This window comes from Triticum urartu, chromosome 4A (genome assembly GCF_056163025.1).
Source record: "Triticum urartu cultivar PI428250 chromosome 4A, HENAU_Tu73, whole genome shotgun sequence".
Taxonomy (NCBI): Eukaryota; Viridiplantae; Streptophyta; class Magnoliopsida; order Poales; family Poaceae; genus Triticum; species Triticum urartu.
Genome location: NC_141876.1, coordinates 206,984,553 through 206,997,456, shown reverse-complemented (window position 1 = coordinate 206,997,456; position 12,904 = coordinate 206,984,553).

Sequence of the window (12,904 nt, the reverse complement as noted above, 5' to 3'; positions counted from 1 at the left end):
ACCTGTAATAGGTGACCACATCATTATCCCCCGAATCGGTTGGGATTTCGTAGGACAAAGAAACCGACCCTTCGGTTGAGTCCGATTGTTGCAGGGGCACTCAGAATATGTTTCCGAACCATGATTTGTTATTCCTTGGGCAAAAACACAACAGATTCTTGACTTTGGGTTTACCCAGATGACCGGGTGTTGTTGACCGTTGAGAAAAAACCCGGTGGCATTCTTTTTGTCTCTCGGAGGAGATAGACTAGGGTCCCGAGTTAGGGCATGCCATTACAACTCGAGTGGCGACACCGGCGTGTGGTCTGACTCGCCAGAGAGGCGCCACTCCTTATCCCAGGGGAATGCCAACGCAGGCCTCCTACGAGTCTTGGTTATCCCAGGGAAACTCCTTGGAGCCTATCGAGAGGGCCAAGTGAACCCGAAGAGGGGCATCAAGCCCGTCATATAAAGATCTTGAAGAGGACTTTAGTCGGGTGTCTAACATGGCTGAGTGCACGGGTCCCCATGGAGGGTGGTCACTCGGACTGATGTGTGTCCTTTAGGAACGGAATTGCTGGTAATCAATCAGATTGGTTTATCCTAGAAATCTCGGGATTTGAATTCCCGTGTTCGCGGGCCGAAGCGCCCCCATGGAGGGTGGTCACTCGGACTGATGCGTGTCCTTGAGGAAAGGAATTGCTGGTAATCAATCAGATTGGTTTATCCTAGAAATCTCGGGATTTGAATTCCCGTGTTCGCAGGCCGAAGCGGTAATGTCGTGCATTAGTAGGAAAGTGGGGGGCATGGCTCCTAGATCAGTGTGCATGATCCCCGCCACATGTTGCGCCTGTCCTGTGCAAAGCCACGCCCCGCGGGCCGCGGATCCGGAGATTCACGGTGGGAGATTTGGCTGATGATATCGCCTGGAGGTATAAAAGGTCCGGGGGACGGTCCGGCCCCCATATCCCCTTTTCACGCACTCTGACTCCTCCATTGCTCTCCTCCACCCAAGTGCGCGGCAATGGCGAGGGACTCCACAACCAAGGCAGAGAGGGCGAAGAAGGCAGGGAAGGCCACATCCTCTGGTTCTGACACGGTGGCGGATTGGATCCCGTCGCGTGTCATCGCTCGGCGGTTGGAAGAGTTGGTGGAGGAAGGGCTGATCCCGCGCGAGTCATGGCATTGTCCGGATGCGAGGGAGGTTGAGTCAGCACCTCAGGAGGACGAGCGAGTCCTGCTCGTCACCCACGTTGAGCGGGGCTTCTCGATGCCGCCCCACCCCTTCTTCGGGCGTTCCTCGACTATTTCGATGCTCAACTCCACCACCTTTCCCCCAACACCATTGTCTATCTTTCAGCCTTCATTTCTCTCTATGAGAACTTCTTGGGCTGTCATCCCCACTGAGGCCTCTTCAAAAATATCTTCACATGTCGATTGATGGCTGTGAAGAAAGACTCACCGACTGGAGAGAAAATACATGTCACCCAGTTATGCGGAGGTATGGGTATCTAGGTATGCGGGGGGGGGGGGTGCTTCCCCAAAATTATCTTTCTCAACTCCGTTAAGGGGTGGCAGGGGACTTGGTTCTACTGCAGGGACGTCCCTAGCGCCCACAACCAGTCGGGCCTCCCACCGTACTCGTCAGACCGAGTGCGAGCTCCACCGATCCTCACCGTGGAGAAGGAGAAGGTGGGCATCGACATTTTGTCCAGTGTGTTGATTGGAGTTGTGAATGTTAGGGTGAATGGTTTAGACTTGTTGGAGGCTTTCTTCAGTCGGCGCATCCAACCACTTTAGGATAGGGCCCATCCCATGTGGTTGTATGAAGGGCCAGGTGACTCCACTTGGCTGCACCATGAGGATCTCACCGAGAAGGAGGTGGGTGCCAATATCAAGGCCATCACCTGCACTCGAATCAACCTGCGGGGAACTCGATTGGTGCTAGCTTTCCACAAGGACCTACCGCCCATCGAGGTATTTGTTTGTAGCTGAGTCGGTTAACCTGTATGTTGCCTTTTGTACAGCCAATCCTCACGCTAACATGTGTTCGTTTTGTCAGGACTTCCAGAACCTGATTTCTAGAACCCCAGTGGTGGACCGCTTGCCTCAGGATGTGACGAGTGACACTAAGTAGCAGTATTCGGAGAGGTCTGAAGACGATGAGAGTGATGACGATGACGAAGATGATGGTCATGAGAGTTCAGAGGAGGCGGAGGAGGCGGAATCTTCTCCGTCTTATGAGGCCCCCAAAGAACACCGCTCCAAGGCGCTGCACGACCCAAGTGGGTAGGTAGGAGAAGCTCAACAGCCAATTGCCTCGAGTCAGGCGACTTGGAGCTCCAAGCGCACCTCGCGCCAAAGCTAAGAGTTCGGCGGAGAAGCAACCCAAACTGCCCAAGCCGATCTCCAAGCCTCGGAAGATTGCAGTGCCGAGGATCAAGGTGGCAGTGCCTGTGGCATCGAAGTGAGCGTTCTCGCTGACTCCTTGTTCGCTTTTGAATTCATTTGGTTGCTGACTGGGTGTTGTTTTGTCCTTGTAGCAATGGCACCTCGACAACTTCAGCAGACCCTCACGCTCGCAAGCCAGGCCCGAGTGATGTTGACGTGGCAGATGCCGCCACCTCCAAAGGTATGTTTTATTGATTGATTCACATGGTTATGCCTTCTTCATCACTAGGATCAAGCCCCATAAGATCGAACCCACTACAAAGCACTTCTTCCCATTGCAAGATAAATAGATCAAGTTGGCCAAACAAAACCCAAATATCGGAGAAGAAATACAAGGCTATAAGAAATCATGCATAAAAGAGATCAATGAAATTCAAATACTTTCATGTATATAAAAATATTGATCTGATCATAAACTCAAAGTTCATCAATCCAAACAAACACACCGCAAAAGAGTTACATCATATGGATCTCCAAGACACCATTGTATTCAGAATCAAGAGAGAGAGAGAGAGAGAGATGAAGCCATCTAGCTACTAACTACGAACCCGAAGGTCTACAAAGAACTACTCACAAATCATCGGAGATGCACCAACGGAGGTGGTGCACCCCATCCGTGATGGTGTATAAATTGGATCTGGTGGTTTTGGACTTTGCGGCGGCTGGAATTAATTTCCGACAACTCCCCTAGGGTTTGTAGAATATTGGGGTATTTATAGAGCAAAGAGGGGGTCTGGGGGGCACCCGAGGTGGGCAGAACCCACCAGGGCGCACCTGGGCCTCCTGCGGGTCCTGGTGGGTTGTGCTCTCCTTGGAGCACCCCCCAGGCGCATCCTTGGCCCATTAGGTGTCTTATGGTCCATAAAAAATCTCTGTAAAGTTTCGTGGCATTTGGACTCCGTTTGGTATTGATTTTCTGCGATGTAAAAAACATGCAAAAACAACAACAAGCACTTGGCACTATGTCAATAGGTTAGTACCAAAAAATGATATAAAATGATTATAAACATCCAAGATTGATAATATAACAGCATGGAACAATCAAAAATTATAGATACCTTGGAGATGTATCATGCGTGCACACACAAAGTCTATCTGGGCCACTCTCTTGGTAAGTATCTCCCTCCAGCCCCCACTGCAGCTTCGCCGCACGATATCTTAGTATATCATCTTTAACATTCGAGTGTACGCTAGGCCACACTCACTCCGTCTCTCCCTCTATAAATGACTCAATTGGCCTCGCTTTCTCGCGCCATCTCTCTCACACGTAGACGCTCCCACTACACCTCTTGCATAGGCGGGGCTATGTAGATTGTCGGGGGGTAACCCCTTGACCTTAGATAAAATTGTGAAGCTCTGTTTCAGATTGTTTAAATTATATTTTTTGAACATTACATTTGTCCCCACCCTCCCAAACAACGATGGGTTGTGCACCCCCGGGGAGAATATCATGTGCCTCACACCTTAGATGCTATATGGTGTGATGAGTTCCTTGGAGCGTGTAGATCTGAGATATAGCAGCTCACAAGATGTCTTAATATTTTTACAAGAAACCTTAATGAGTTTGGGAATTGCACACAATTAGTACCAAAACTACTCAGATGCCCTTGGATCCCATATCCAACGGCCTCGAAATTCGTATCACTGTAGCATCTAAGATGAGCGGAGACCTCATAATCTCCTGTATGTAAGAATATCACGTGCTACCACACCTTAGATGTTGTGGTGACACAAGCTCCTCGGAGCCGTTGGATCTAAGATCCAAAGATTCCTTGGTAGTTCAAATGTTTATTGCAGAAAAGCCCCCAAAGAGTTCGGGCACAGCCCACAAGCACAAAGACTACTCTGATGCCATTGGATCTCAAATTGAATGACATCGAAGCTCATATCACCGTAGCATCCAAGCTGCAAGAGCACCTGATGTTTTCTCGCACGAGGCAATATGAGGTGCTCCTACACTATAGATTCTATGGTGATCGGAGTTCCCGGGAGATCTGACGGCTCACAGTAGGAGGTTTGAATGTTTCTGCAATATAGGCCTCAAAGAGTTTGGGAATTGTGCAGAACGTACAACTACAGACATGGCATTGGATCTTAGATCCAACGACCTAGATGCTCGTATCACCATAGCAGCTAATTAAGCTACAGGGAGCACCTAATATGAGCTACTGGGAACCGCTGTTTCCAAGATCCAACGGCTCACACGAGGCTCGGATGTTTTTTCGCAAAAAAACCATTGGAGAGTTTGGAAATTGTGCATAATTACAAAGACTACTCTCAAGCCATTGGATCTGAGATCCAATGACACAAAATCTCGTATCACCATAGCACCTAAGCTGCGGGGAGCATGTGATATTCTATGCCGCTATCATTTTTGTTCCTAAACTTGAAAAATACGTGTAATTGTTGCCGTAACTTGTCTAACCATGCAAAGTGTTTGTGCAAAAAAACATCCTACAATTAAATATCGGAACAACACACGGGGGGGGGGGGGCACTTGTCATTGATCAAATTTGGACCTAAAACTAACAAATCTGAAGGACGAGATTCGAACCGGCAACCTGGAGTACAAAGCATACGTCAATAGATCGAAACCACAACGGTTGTTGGCATTGTCACGTAACTTGATTTTATATAGAATTTCGTAGAGTAGAGGGAGTGGCTCGTCAACACGTGCATGAACATTGACTCACTTACAGTTGGGTCCCATGTCTGCGATCTGTCTCTCCTCTCCATCTAGTACAACCTTTTGACACATGGGCACACACGAAGAGTGGCGCAAGCTTGCCCTGGTCTTATTAAAACTAAAAAAATTCTTGGAAAATAGATGAATCGCTTAGAATAAGAGATGTTGTGGCTGGTCAAGATGGAGCTAACCACAGCTATCCTCCATGCCACATTGGCATGATGAAGCTATGCGGCTAGTGGGGTGTTTTCGACCAACATGCTTGGTCCCGAGGTCGAACGCTAGGTAGTTAGATACAGTTTATTTTAACACGCACATTTATCCTTCGTGCTGAGATGTGGCACACCCTACTGCGCGGTTTCTCGGTCCTCCTGGGTGGTGCATGCATATTTTCTTCTTTGCCGAGATGTGGGACGCCATACCGCACGTTTTCTGGGACCTCCTCGGTCGTAGCACTGAAGCAAGTCAATGAGTCATCAAATCTCAAAAGCCCACCTTTCCCGCTGAGTACATCAGTGAAGCATGGTGGCAAGCTAGTTGGGCTTGTGTGATCGATTAGCTAGGCCGCCGCCACATTGGTTTTTCACCCCTTTTTTCTATTTGCCGTCTGGTAAATTTAAATATCCACCACTTGTGTTACACTGGTCTTTGGGTGCGGCAGGCACGACGGGATTTTTATTTTTTTGATTGACGGGAGAAAGCATGGCAGTAATTAGTCATGATGACCCCGCCTGTAAAACCTATCGAGGTTATGATCTTGACAATAAGTACTATTGGTACAAATAAGGGGCAGAGACAAGCTATGGCACAGGTGTAATACTCGGTGCTTAAGGAGTTCAGGCCCCACACTTGGTGGAGGTAAAAGCCCTATGTATCGTGCCATGAGGCTTGCTTTGATTTGACGGGTATAGTTACATAGGTTGAATGTGCCCAGCTATGGAGAGGGGAGCAACTTATATAGAGTGTGTTGCAGCCCCATGTCTCCCATGCCGCCGGATCAATTAATGCCATTGAATGAGACAGTTACTAGTGTAATGAGCCTCTACTACAACAGTTCCAGGTAGTGGTAGCTATAACTCTATTTAGTGGATGACTTAGGATTTCTCAACAGTTGCGGCTCCCATGACGCCTTCTTGTCCGGCACGTCCGAGTGGTAGTTCGCCCACCGAGTGACGTGTGGTTGTCCAAGTGATGGAGAGTCGTCCGAGTGAACCTCCTAGTGTATGCATCCGAATGTTGACATGGTCCGAGGACCTACCTATGATGGTGATGGGCCCCATGTGGGTGCCAAATGATGGGTCCTTGACCCTACCTGTAATAGGTGACCACATCATTAGCACCCGAATCGGTTGGGATTTCGTAGGACAAACAAACTGACCCTTTGGTTGAGTCCGAGTGTTGCAGGGGCACTTAGAATATGTTTTCGAACCGTGATTTGTTATTCCTTGGGTGAAAACCCAATAGATTCTGGACTTTGGGCTTACCCAGATGACCAGGTGCTGTTGATCGTTGAGAAAAAACCCGGTGGCATTCTTTTTCTCTCGGAGGAGATAGACTAAGGTGCCGAGTGAGGGCATGCCATTATAACTCGAGTGGTGATGCTGGCATGTGGTCTGACTCTCCAGAGAGACGCCACTCCTTATCCTAGGGGAACTCCAACGCAGGCCTCCTACGAGTCCAGGTTATCCCAGGGGAACGCCTTGGAGCCTACCAAAAGGGCCAAGTGAACCCGCAGAGGGGCGTCAAGCTCGTCATATACTGATCATGAAGCGGACTTCAGTCGTGTGTTTAACATGGCTGTGTGCATGGGTCCCCATGGAGAGTGGTCAGTCGGACTGATGTGCGTCCTTTAGGAAAGGAATTGCTGGTAATCAATCAGACTAGTTTGTCCTGGAAATCTCGGGATTTGAATTCCCGTGTTAGCGCGGCGAAGCGGTAACATCATGCATTAGTGGGAAAGTGGGGGGCGTGGCTCCTAGATTTGTATGCACGATCCCCGCCACATGTTGCGCCTGTCCTGTGCAAAGCCATGCCCCGCGGGCCGCGGATCTGGAGATTGCAGTGGGAGATTTGGATGAGGATTTCACCTGGAGGTATAAAAGGTCCGGGGGGACGGTTTGGCCCCCACATCCCCTTTTTGCCCACTCCGACTCCTTCATTCCTTTCCTCCATCCGAGTGCGTGGCAATGGCGAGGGACTCCACAACCAAGGCAGAGAGGGCGAAGAAGGCAGGGAAGGCCACATCCTCTGGTTCCGATGCGGCGGGGGATTGGATCCTGTCGCGTGTCACCGCTCGGCGGTTGGAAGAGCTGGTAGAGGAAGGGCTGATCCCACGCGAGCCATGGCATTGTCCGGGTGTGACGGAGGTTGAGTCAGCGCCTCATGAGGACGTGCGAGTCCTGCTCGTCACCCACGTTGAGCGGGGCTTCTCGAGGCCGCCCCACCCATTCTTCCGGGCGTTCCTCGACTATTTCGATGCTCAACTCCACCACCTTCCCCGCAACGCCATTATCTATCTTTCATCCTGCATTTCTCTCTGTGAGAACTTCTTGGGCTGTCATCCCCATTGAGGCCTCTTCAAATATATCTTCATATGTCGATCGATTGCTGCGAAAAAAGACTCGCCGACTGGAGAGAAAACCCATGTCATCCAGTTATGCGGAGGTATGGATATCTAGGTATGCGGGGGGAAGTCCTTCCCCAAAATTATCTGTCTCGACTCCTTTAAGGAGTGGCAGGGGACTTGGTTCTACTGCAGTGACGTCCCTAGCGCCCACAAACAGTCGGGCATCCTGCCATACTCGTCTGACTGAGTGCGAGCTCCACCGACCCTCATCGTGGATAAGGAGAAGGTGGGCATCGACATTTTGTCCAATGCATTGATTGGAGTTGTGAATGCTAGGGTGAATGATAAGGACTTGTTGGAGGCTTTCTTCAGTCGGCGCATCCAACCACCTTAGGCTAGGGCCCATCCCATGTGGTTGTATGAAGGGCCGGGTTACTCCACTTGGTTGCACCCTGAGGATCTCACCGACAAGGAGGTGGGTGCCAAGATCAAGGCCATCACCTACGTTCGAGACAACCCGAGGGGGACTCGATTGGTGTCAGCCTTTCACAAGGACCTATCGCCCATCAAGGTATTTGTTTGTAGCTCAGTCGGTTCAACTGTATGTTGCCTTTTCTACAGCCAATCCTCACGCTAACATGTGTTTGTTTCTCAGGACTTCTAGAACATGAATTATAGAATCCAAGTGGTGGACCGCTCGCCTCAGGATGTGACGAGTGACACTGAGCAGCAGTATTCGGAGAGGTATGATGACGATGAGAGTGATGACGATGACGACGATGATGGTCATGAGAGTTCAGAGGAGGGGGAGGAGGCGGAATCTTTTCCGTCTTATGACGCCTCCAAAGAACACCACTCCAAGGCGCTGAACTATCCAAGGGGGAAGGCAGGAGAAGCTCAACAGCCAATTGTCTCGAGTCGGGTGACTCGGAGCTCCAAGCGCACTCGGGCCAAAGCTAAGAGTTCGGCGGAGGACCAGCCCAAAGTGCCCAAGCAGATCTCCAAGCCTCAGAAGATTGCAGTGCCGATGATCTAGGTGGTAGTGCCTGTGGCCTCGAAGTGAGTGTTCTCGCCGACTCCTTTTTCGCTTTTGAATTCATTTGGTTGTTGACCGGGTGCTGTTTTGTCCTTGTAGCAATGACACCTCGACAACTTCAGCAGCCCGCATGCCCGCAAGCCAGGCCAGAGTGATGTTGACATGGCGGATGCTGTCATCTCCAAAGGTATGTTTTATTGATCTACTCACATGGTAAAAGGAAGGATTTGGAGAGTGCAAATGCAATGATGAAACTGATATTTTTGGCGTGGTTCCGATAGGTGGTGCTATCATAAATCCACGTTGATGGAGACTTCAACCCATGAAGGATGTCGGTTGTGCGAGTCCACGGAGGGCTCCACCCTCGAAGGGTCCACAAAGAAGCATCTTTGTCTATCCCACCATGGCCATCGTCCATGAAGGACTTGCCTCACTCGGGTAGATCTTCAAAAAGTAGGCGATCTCCTTGCCCTTACAAACTTCTTGGTTCAACTCCACAATCTTGACGGAGGCTCCCAAGCGACACCTAACCAATCTAGGAGACACCACTCTCCAGAAGGTAATAGATGGTGTGTTGATGATGAACTCCTTGCTCTTGTGCTTCAATGATAGTCTCTTCAATACTCAACTATCTCTCACAGATTTGGATTTGGTGGAAATATGATTTGAGTGGAAAGCAATTTGGGATAGGCTAGGAATCAAGAATCTTGTGGTAGGATTGGGAGTAACTTGGGAAAGCAACACATGAGTAGGTGGTTCTCTTAGAAAATGTATGTTGGAAGTGTAGGCACGTTCTGATGGCTCTCTCTCAAATGGAGAAGGGGGTGGAGGGTATATATAGCCTCCACACAAAATCCAAACATTACACACATTTGACCCAACTCGGTCAGACCGAATAGAAGAACTCGGTGAGACCGATTTAGTTCAAAATGTGAACGTTAGGAATCTCGGTGGGACCGACTGGAACAATTCGGTGGGACCGATGTGCTATGGATGAGGGAAAACATAAACTCGGTGGCACCGATTGCATCATCTCGGTGAGACAGAAGCGAAGCAATAAGGCAACAGATAAATTGTCAAGCCAACTCGGTGAGACTGATTGCTATTTCGGTGAGACCGAAATAATTGCAACACACAATAGAGAATTGGCAAGGCCATCTCGGTGAGACCGAGATCCATACCGGTGTGACCAAACTATTTAGGGTTTTTGGCCGTGGCTATGTCATATGAACTCGGTGGCGCCGGATAGAAAGAATCGGTGGGGACGAGTTGAAGTTTGGGATTTTTAAATATTTGTAATGAGAAAGTGGCTGAGGGTTTTGGAGCAATATCACCAAGCACTTTGAGCAAGTAGACCATTAAGCAACACCTGATCCCCTTTTAGCAGTATTGGCTTTCCTAGGGACTCAATGTGATCTTGGATCACTGAAATAGAATTGAAGAGTCTTGAGCTTTTGCCAATATGCGTCCTTAAGATTTTGAGGGATCCACATCTCTAGTCCATGCCATGCCATTCATTCAACTTACTTAGATATTAAACTTGAATGGATATTAGTTCAATGAGCTATATGTTGTTATGAATTACCAAAACCACCCGGGGATTACTTGCACTTTCAATCTCCTTGTCGGTGTCAAAACCGGCGGATCTTGGGTAGGGGGTCCCGAACTGTGCGTCTAGGCGGATGGTAACAGGAGGCAGGGACACGATGTTTTACCCAGGTTCGGGCCCTCTTGATGGAGGTAAAACCCTACGTCCTGCTTGATTAATGTTGATGATATGGGTAGTACAAGAGTAGATCTACCACGAGATCAAGGAGGCTAAACCCTAGAAGCTAGCCTATGGTATGATTGTTGTTCGTCCTACGGACTAAAACCCTCCGGCTTATATAGATATGGGAGAGGGCTAGGGTTACACAGAGTCGGTTACAATGGTAGGAGATCTACATATCCGTATCGCCAAGCTTGCCTTCCACGCCAAGAAAAGTCACTTCCGGACACGGGACGAAGTCTTCAATCTTGTATCTTCATAGTCCAGGAGTCCAGCCGAAGGTATAGTCCGGCTATCCGGACACCCCCTAATCCAGGACTCCCTCAGTAGCCCCTGAACCAGGCTTCAATGACGACGAGTCTGGCGCACAGATTGTCTTCGGCATTGCAAGGCGGGTTCCTCCTCCAAGTACTCCATAGAAGATTTTGAACACAAAGGTAGTGTCCGGCTCTGCAAAATAAGTTTCCACATATTGCCATAGAGAGAATAATATTTACACAAATCTAATCTGCTGACGTATTCCGTAGTGTGACATCACACCACGGCCAAGTCTTTATTCGAATCGTTTTACTGTCCCACCTCAGCGCGTTTAGCGAGGCGGTTTCCTTGGCACGTCTTGTCAAAGCAGAGATCGTGTCCCCTTATTCCGGGATTCTCATTAATACGGGCGTGGGTAACCCAACCATACCCGTTGGTATGTTTTCTCGATCAAAGGCGAGTCCCAAACGGTCATGGGGAGGGCCCTTGGTATTCAACCTCTTATAAAGAGACCAAGGCCTTACTCCTTTCTTTCAATCTCAAACGAGTTCGCCCTTCGCCTCGAGTTCCAACACCCAAGGCTCCAGATTTCAGGCGCTTCGGACCTTCGACAATGTCCGGTTCCGACCTTCGAGGCCGATGGATGCCCTCCTCCATCATGGAGGAGGACATGCTGAAGTTGAGAGAAGCCAGGTTCTTAACCGGCGAAATCTCGCATAGGCTGCCTGCTCAAGGGCAGGTCATTCCCACTCCCAAGCCTGGTGAGAGTGTGGTGTTCATGTCTCACTTCCTTCGGGGGCTAGGCTTCCCGATGGATTCCTTTGTGAGGGGGCTCATGTTTTATTATGGGCTGGCATTTCACGACTTAGCTCCGGAGTCCATCCTCCATATTTCCTCATTCATCGTCATGTGTGAAGCCCTCCTCCGTATTACTCCTCACTTCAGACTATGGCTCAAGACCTTCAAAGTAGAGCCGAAGATGATCGAGGGACGGCACGCGGAGTGTGGAGGTGCTTTTATAAGCAGGAATGCTGGTGCTCCATGGCCCGAGGGCTCTTTTCAAGGGGAGTCCAGCTTATGGCAACGAGGGTGGTTTTATATCACAGCTCCCAGGAGCACCAAGTGGGTGGCGTTGCTTGCTTTCCGCTCGGGTCCCCCGCCACGACTGGCGTCATGGGTCAATAAGGGGCTGGACTGGGGGTCGGTAAAGGACATGCCCCTGTTGCAGGGCCGCATCCGATATAACCTAGAAAGAGACATCAGTCTGGTCGTGGTGACGCAGGTTATGTTAATTCGCCAAGTTTTGCCCTGCAAACGTCGCCCCCTCCGCCTGTGGGAGTTCAACCCGGAGGGACCACGAGTTCTCCAACATTTTCTTGGCATGACGCCCGCGGAGATGTAAAAATTGTTCTTTGGACCACAAGTAGTGTGTCCAGATTCTACGGAGGATGCAGGTCTGAGCTGCAATCGTCCGGATACTCAAGTAAGTAGCCTTGTGCCTGGACTCGCTATCCGTATATTTATCATAAACTTGTCCCTAAAAGAGCTGTCCTTTAAACAGGAGTGGATAGCGAAAGCAAAGCTAATCAGGTGTCCGGCCCCCTCCCCGAGACCACGCCGGGTCCCGTGCTAGTCAGGATGTTGGAGGTTGTGCCTTCAAAGGAAAGCGAGGGAGGGGACAAGGAAGCTACAGCCTCCTCGAAGGAGGTTGTCCGGGAGGGAGGAATCGAAAATTCCTCTCCTCGGGGGAAGAAGAGGACCGCCTCTGAAGACCCGAAGACCATGGCCTCAAAGCGGGGGAAGAAATCTTCGCCAGAGGGTCCTGTGCTGGGGGATACTTCGGCCGAATTATGCCCTCAAGGGGATCAGCCCTCCACCGAGCCGTAAGTAGAGAGGAGTTTTCTTTTTAAGAAACGAGAGAAATCCTTGCTTTATATCTGAGAAAAGTAATCGAAAATTTACCTTGTAGTTCGGACCTTAGCCCTTCTCAGCAGAGCTCGTCTTCGGGGGATCTTCTTCCGGAGATGATGGAGAGCGGAACGCCTCCCCCTGCCGTACCGCCTTGCGAGGCGGGCGACCCTGAGGTATCGTCGCGGAGGGTTTCTCTGAATCCGGCAGGGCCGGAAGGTAGTCATATGGGCCCCCAAAGCCCTCTGCATC